The 7,891-nt window shown below is 37.9% G+C and overlaps 1 long non-coding RNA gene and 2 other non-coding genes across 8 annotated transcripts in view; all 3 read right to left on the bottom strand.

The window, feature by feature from the left end:
- Window positions 1-1,263: 1,263 nt before the first annotated feature.
- The window catches only part of LOC115032805, a 20,192-nt gene continuing 13,564 nt past the window's right edge, over window positions 1,264-7,891 (bottom strand). For 2 of the 6 annotated variants that reach the window (XR_003838464.1, XR_003838469.1), the window contains exons 12-14: window positions 7,781-7,858; window positions 7,184-7,297; window positions 1,264-6,585 (exon numbers count right to left, since the gene is read on the bottom strand). This is a non-coding gene — a long non-coding RNA (uncharacterized LOC115032805). The remainder of the gene's footprint in view (window positions 6,586-7,183; window positions 7,298-7,780; window positions 7,859-7,891) is intronic. The other 4 variants (XR_003838468.1, XR_003838466.1, XR_003838467.1 and 1 more) reach the window with 4 other exon arrangements.
- On the bottom strand, window positions 6,128-6,198 carry LOC115032832. Its single transcript, XR_003838492.1, has one exon. It is a non-coding gene; the product is annotated as a small nucleolar RNA SNORD113/SNORD114 family (small nucleolar RNA).
- LOC115032824 lies at window positions 7,378-7,449 on the bottom strand. Its single transcript, XR_003838486.1, has one exon. It is a non-coding gene; the product is annotated as a small nucleolar RNA SNORD113/SNORD114 family (small nucleolar RNA).

Raw genomic sequence — 7,891 nt, 5'->3', positions numbered from 1 at the left:
CTCTTTCTCTCTCTCTCTTTCTCTCTCTCTCTCTCTCTCTCTCTGGTCATCGTTCACTCCCTGACTCACTCAGCAAACACTGCATGTGCTTCTGGCAGTAAGTTTACGTTGTAAAAGACCTCACAGCATAGTAACACCACCTCTCGTAAAGCATCCAAAACTTCAAATTGAGTAGAGAGCACCAACTCCTTATTTCTGGGCCACACATACACTTGTCCTGTTAAATGGTTCTATCTATTCCCATAGAGTTCCTCTAGGACCTCCATATTTGACCCAAGGCTGACAAGGATAAAAGGCAATAGCTATTAGCAGAAATGGATGCTTTTATATCAAATATTTTACCATTCTCAGATACTGAGTACCAAAAAATAAAACTCATGGAGTATTTGAGCTGACTAATCAACATGCTAACAAGTAGGAATTTGTGCCCTAGATAGGCAACATAACTCACGTCGTGCCATGGGAGAATATAAATACACCTTAGAGAGTGGCCATGTGCACCTTGTTCTATTAAAACAAAGGCAGGAGGGAATAAGTTCCCTCTGTAGACATCAGTGGCTAAGAACTACTGATCGCAACATATTTAAATTTTGACCTTACCCCGTCTATTTCCAACTTACTTTTTAAAAGATTGGTTAACTAAATAATGATAAGGACAGTTTTGTGAACTCATCAAAGTACAAAATAAATGAAAAAGAATGAGTATTTAATGTGGTTTGGGGGAGGGTTCCTTGCACACAAAAGCAACAGATTAAATCTTTTTTGGTTAAATGGGATTAAGAGGGAAAAAAATGAGTTGATCATAAATCTTAATTTTCATGGCCAGTGTTCACGTGGGGATAATCTCCAACATTTAAAATTTCTGGGCATAGATTTTTCCTGATTAATTTAGTCACTCATTTTCAAGAATTAAATTAAATCAACAGAAAAGATTTTACAGCCAAACACAACAGGGGGAGTTAGTTTTCTACATTTTTCTGTAGACTCCTTTAGAGAAGCACAATACCTGACCCTAGTTAAAAATAAATCTTCCTTTTATGGTACAATTCCAGGATGGGTGCTGTGTGAGCCCTTTATTCTAGGTCCTTTTCCTAACAAGAACAAGGTTTTGCCTGCGCATAAGAGAGTGTCTGTAATCTCATTGCCAGAATGTAGTCAAAGCCTACAGTGTCTAGGTCCCATTTATGCAAACAGACTGACTGTGGTTTCCCAGGACCCCCCCTCCCCCAGCACTAGAATATGTGTAGTTATCTTTGACTATATGACACATAATGTCAATTTGAAATAGACAGTGATCAGCGTAAGAGAAAGAGCAAGCAGGAAACTTGGTCTCTTACTCACTGAGGTCTGTACTGGCCCAGCCATGCAGTGAGTGTTGCGACCTTCATCCTGAAGTATCCATGATGAGAGGAGCTGCATGCATCCACTGTACTGAGTACAAAGTAACACAGAGAAACACCAGTCAGCTTCAGTAGCAATTTCCATGCTGTGCTCATTTGTTTGGTTACCAAAGATGTTTGCTTAACTATTTTCCCATAATGAGTTAAATACAAGGAAGCCCTAGCATTTCGACCCAAATGGACCAAGACATTTCAGAACTTAAACACTACTCCTTGACTTAAAACTGGTCCACATACTGGGCTCATTTTCCCCCCTCTTGTATATCTTTATTGACCGAGACATTTATTCAGTCTCTGAGCAAAATCAATGTCTATGAGCCCACGGGAACTCCACAGGTAGATTTTTCAACTTTCCTGAAGTCATAATCATCACGTATGCCTACTGATTTCTTTCATGCGATGGACCTCAGCTGTGTAAAGTGATCATGGATTCCCCCTCAGATGCATTCAACACTCATCAGCAGCCACAGGCATATTGGTTCATGTGTTCCCCCAAAACAATCACGCTGTCAGACTGCATGGCCACATGCCTGAATCCCTAAGCAGCAGCCACCATCTGTCACAGGTGTTGATTCAATTGTTGAAAATTAAGGAATCTTTTTTTTTTTGGTCTTAGACTTCATTCATACTAGATGGAATTAATTTGGGTTCAGAGATTAGCATCATCACAGTTATGCAGTTATCTTCTGTGATGACCCAATAGAAACCATGAGCTAATGGCACACACTGGGCACTTTATGCTTACATTCCATGATATTATCTCTCCCCAGAGAGCAAATGCCGCCATGTTTTAGTTTTGATTGGCTGTAGTCCAACTTCCTGCGGAACAGAAAGAGGACATTTGCAAATGATAATGCCTAGGTGCAGGGATAGATTGATGCAAATACAGTATGCATATATGAAAATAAATTTAAAGACATATTAAATTATCAGAAAATTAATAAAATATTGGGAATTTTGAACTAGAAGAAGATAAAATGCATAAACTGTAACTTGTTTAAAAAATGCTAACCCCAACCCCATGTTTTTTTCTTGTTAGTTCTTGATTTTTAGCCTTGCTTTACAATGATACACTCACTATTTTCAGACATGTAGGACACTGGCAAAGATAATACAGCCATAATCACGTTGCTCATTGCCAAGCTGACAGAGACTCTGAAACTTTGTGATGGTGTCTAGTGAGCCTTTAGGGGTCATTCCTGATAATGATGGGGTATTTGCCATATGACAAAATGAGCTCTGAACTCACGATGATTCCAGCGTAATACGCTCACCTAGTCATCAGGAGCTATTGACCCCTGGAAACAGCAAAGCCTGCTGGTCCTTTTATCATCCCTTCACATGCTATCAGTGTTCTTCCAGTGAAACATGAGCTAGGGGTTGGAGTGTGGCTTCCTCTGTCCTATTTATCTCTTTTATTCTATTCATTGATTCTCATGGACTCCTTTCTAGTTAACCCAGGATCCAGGCATAGAACCTTCTACAGATGTTCTCTCCTGAAAGAGCAACTAGATTCCTACCGTGTTGGAATAAGCCCGTGTTCCAGACACTCTTTGAAGTTTATAACTCTTGCATTACCAGCATCAGCATCCTGAGCTCAGGCTGTTCCTTGTAGTCTTCATTCATGTCTTTGTGGTTTTATTGACCATGTGCCTGTATTGATGATCATTTACTATGAATAATCACATGAGAATCACAAAAACTTGTGATCCTTGGATAGCTTTAGTATCCTCTGCATAACTACTATCATAACAATATATCTACTCTGTACTCTGTAATATATTCACTGCTGTACATATGTGAAAAATCAATGTAATAATGGTTTACATTAAGCCCATTTTTGGAGGTAGGTCAAAATGTCTCCTAAGTGATTCTAAGTCACATTTTGAAAAATAATTTGGTGTGAATGGCTTTTTACATCAAGACCACAATCTTAACTGACATTATTCACAGGGCTCTCTACATTGACAATACACAGATCCACCCACAAATCTGACCAAAGAGAAATGGGTCAGCACGATGCTGTTTCAGGAATACAGAGCAAAGGAGATGTGACACCTCATTTGCATTGGTCTCTGTATTTGATCTTTGATTAGTCAGTCATTTAGGCAATTTGGGATGTCTTTTATTTGATTTCTTTTGTATAAATAAACAGGATCAGTTGTGCCACAGAAATAGATTCTGTCATTCATCTTCTACCTTGTGCACAGCAGTGGTATTAGTGTGTAGAAATGTCTAGTTGCCATGCAAAATATTGCTATAGTTGAATATGGTTTATCCCTATACATTAATAACTATATTTTTTCTGATTCTTTCATTGAACTGATTCTTTCCTTGAACTGCTTTTAGTGTTAGTTTCAAAAACATTTTAACAAAATCAAAAATAAAACCCATATATCTTCCAAATCCCTGCCTAAAATATAACTTTAGAGGTGGTGGTGGTACATTCCTCTGTGGTGGGCCTAAGCTCCAGATGTATGTATAGAAATTCATCTTTCAGGTGACACAGGGAGTCTTGATGAACCAGGATGACAACTGGGCTCTTTACACTACTACCCCTGTGTAGTTATTAACTCATTAATTCACCATTGACATCTTTTGAGTAGTATGGCTTATAGAAACCCAAGAGGTCTGTCATTGGATTTGTTCTTGCTATAATCAGCTATAAGATTATTCTCAAATTCTGTCTGACCATCATATGGCACATCTTTCCATGTAAGTGACTGTACTTATATGAATATGAATGCTTCATGTCCATCACACATTAGAAACTGGCCTACACATGGTCTTCTGCCTTTAAATAGTGATGTAGTTATCATATATGAATACAACTTTAAAAAAACTACAAAGACAAGCATGCTGTCTAATACTTACCTTAAACTCCAGGTGTGAATAAGGAACTCTCTTCCCATTAGTCTACTCTAAGGGGCAAAAAAACAGAATGCATGACAATGAAACTGCTATTTTTCTTGTCTATTGAGTATTGCATTCACCTTTTCTTAACAATCATTAATTGAAAGAGTAATTACTTTATTTTTACTAAAAGAAAAATGAAAAAAATTTGAACTCCCTTTTTGCACAGGAGTAGAAAGTTGAATAATTTATACAGTAAAAATTTACAGCCACAGAAGTAAAAGCATGTACTCATTTTCATATCCACTGAGGTATTTTATTTTGACATTGCCTAGTTTATATTTTTTTGTTTATTTGTTAACTACTTCGCACAATGGTCCCATTATAAAAGTACAATAAACTACATAAAAACAAACTCTAAACTGTAATTTGTTCCAGTCACTGACTCTTAGCAAGCAGATCATGTGACTGTACTACATCTTTGAGGTTGGACCTGAGAAATCCACATATGCACTCCTTCATGACCCCCAAACCAACAGAGTCATCACTGATCAAAGACTTTATTTCTTTATTTATCTGTCTGTTGAGTAAGTTATCATCTCCCATTGAATGCCAGCTCAACGAAGAGCATAGGAGGAAGAGACCTTATGCATACTCTTAACTTGCATACAGGGCTAGTACAGCATTGGCTTATCCTTTTATCAATTATCTTTTACTGCTCATGCATGTCTGATTAATAGAGCACCTTAACAGTCACTGGCATAAGGCTGGCTATTTGTGAGGTATAGTGCACATTTTGTGTAATAGTACAGTGACTATGTTAAGATAAGAATGGTGGCTTCAACTTACATTCAACATGAACTTCTTCTTGGGAAAGCACAGAGCCCTTCACCATGGCAGACTCTTCAGTCACATCGTTCCTTCACTCGAGGACAAACATCAGACAGAATATGAGAGATGTAAGACCTGCTCACTCTCCATTCTAGTTTTGCATCTTTTTGACTCAGTTGGAGTCTTTTATTTTATAAGAAGATGAATAACTTCAGACTAGCTAGTAATTAATTCAAGTTTTCATAAAAGTACAATCAATAGAAGACTCAATATCCATTAGTGATCAATCACTGGGATACAGGTGGTCTTCACTAATCATGTGAATATTCTTTTTGTCTGTGTCTGTGTGGAGCTCTGGCTGTTCTGGAATTTGGTTTGTAGCTCAGACTGTCCTTAAACTCAGAGATCTACTTCTAGAGGCCTCTGTCTATAAAGGGCGAGACTAAAGATGGAAGCCTCCTAGCTGCATAAGGCACTGAGTAATCTTAAGCAAATCATTCAAAACAGAATTTTGAATCTTTTTTTTTTGAACTTAAGCAAAACTATTCAGAATCAGTGCAGCAGAAACAGGAGACCCCAATCATGGAGGATGCCCTTGTCATACAGTGCGTCCATCCTAGGGACAACTGAGCAGAGAAGATAACAGAATCAAGTCTTTCCCTTTAATAGCCTTCACTTCTCACCTACCACTGGCCACTAGGGCCACCATTTTTGGAGCATATTTAATGTTCTTGTGGCTTAAACACAAGGAATTTTCAAACTGTCTCAGAATGCAGACTTTGTAATTTACATGTTCCATGTCATCAGTGGCAAAAAAAAATATTCTGTACATACTAATCTATTTCTTGGCTCCGGCAATGATTTACCCATTTCATTTTCACTTATTTTTGAGACTGATTGCTTGATTCTCACATTGATATAATTATAAAGACAAAATAGAATTTATAACAAGGGAGGGTGCGGGGAATGAAGAAATTATCCAGGCCTGTAGTCTTTCTACGGGAACACTGGAAAGGAAGACAAAGGATTATACTACTTCTTTAGTAGATCTCAAAGTTCCAGACATGTAGTCATCCATGTGACTCATATGTCAACAGAGCACAGTATCAATCATGGCTGCTCCTTTCTTCTTCCAAGCAGTCCTTTCCTATTGTCTGATAATTAGTTCAACGATCAGCTAATAATAATTTGAGCACCTATTATTCCAACAACCCTAAAAATCTTATTCCTAATCAGTGTGGAAGTGTTCTAGCCTTCATTAACCATCCTCAATGTTTTATTAATAATTTGACAACTTCCATTCATGTCTGTGGCACTCCCTGGTATGAAACACTCATTCTTAATGCCACAGCACAGTTTTCAGTGACACACTGAGTTCTGCTAAGCATACCACCAAACGGGAAGAAAGAGTCCAAGGGATTACTCACAGCGGTCATCCCAGCACCACCCATGACATCAGCGGAGATCCTAGACATGGAGACCTCCTCCAGTCAGCAAACACCTAAGGAATACAAAGCAGAAACGATAAAGGCAAAGTTAACATATTGCTATTGACCTCTGACAATGATCTTCACTTACTTAGTCCTAGGTAATCCTTTATTCAGAGAGAGTATCTATTTAATTAGCTCTTCAGTTAATAATGGAGAGCTTAGCAAAGATTCAGATATTCAAAAAGCTATGCTTTATGTTGGAGCTTTCATCATTGGCTGAAAAGGAGATATGTGTAATCCTACTTGACCTAAAATGTATTTCTTGTTCATCATGTATTTTGTAATTGGACCATACTTTATTGATTCTTGCACCCATCCAACCATATATATGGACTAGAGTCAACTCTCCACTATTGTTGACACCTGGATATTATAATGGGCCTCAGAGACTTTTGTACCTCATATGTACCACCAATGGCCATCATGAATCTAAGACTGCTCCTATTTTTCTCCACTCATTTCTATATTGTGAAGATAACGTGTGTCCTTCAACAACCATCCTCCTTTTGAGACATAAGCATAATAAAATACACTATAATATACTATGTTATACTATTACACCTAACCTAGTGTGAATATATTTCACCTCATAATATCACAGGGACTAACCTTCCTCAAACCATCAAAACTATGAGGAGAAGTTTGGGCAGATCTCACATCATCATGAGCAACTGATGGACTGGAAGCCATTGGAGGTGAATAGATACCTTGGGAAAGTCCATTCTAAGGAAGACAGAGGAGAGCACAGGACAAAATAATGACACCATTGCTATCAATTGTCATGCATCCACTTATCTTCTCTGTTGAATCTTGGTGTTTCAGACTCGAAGTCATCATGTATGAGTCAAATGCCACCGGTGGTCATCATCAACCAAGATTAGTTCTCCTTTTCTTAAATTATTTACACTATCCCTATTAATTACTTAATTATAATAAACCCTATGCTTAGAAACTACCAACCCCACAAAATAAATAAATATGACTCTAGTAATTCCTAATCGGTGCATGGAATTTCTATAATATGTCCATCATATAACGAGAGTTAACATAGAGACGAGTTAACATAGTTGAATGACAAATGGACAATTATATGTGGTCCCCCTATCAACCAGTGGTATTCAAATGGTCATTACTGACTACACTGTACACTGTTTCAACACTGTCTTAAAACACTCAAACCAAGACAAGGAGAATCCTGCAACTCACACTGGTCTTGTTCGTCTCCTCAAGCTGGTGCAAATAGAGAGCTTGACCATTGGAGGGTTCTCTACTCACATGGTCCACCTTGAGTACAGAAAGAATAAAAGAGGAGAGGAG

The sequence above is a fragment of the Mus caroli genome, chromosome 12 (assembly GCF_900094665.2).
Source record: "Mus caroli chromosome 12, CAROLI_EIJ_v1.1, whole genome shotgun sequence".
Lineage (NCBI taxonomy): Eukaryota > Metazoa > Chordata > Mammalia > Rodentia > Muridae > Mus > Mus caroli.
The sequence above is the reverse complement of the archived record's forward strand: the minus strand, read 5'-3'. Positions and strand labels throughout refer to the sequence as shown.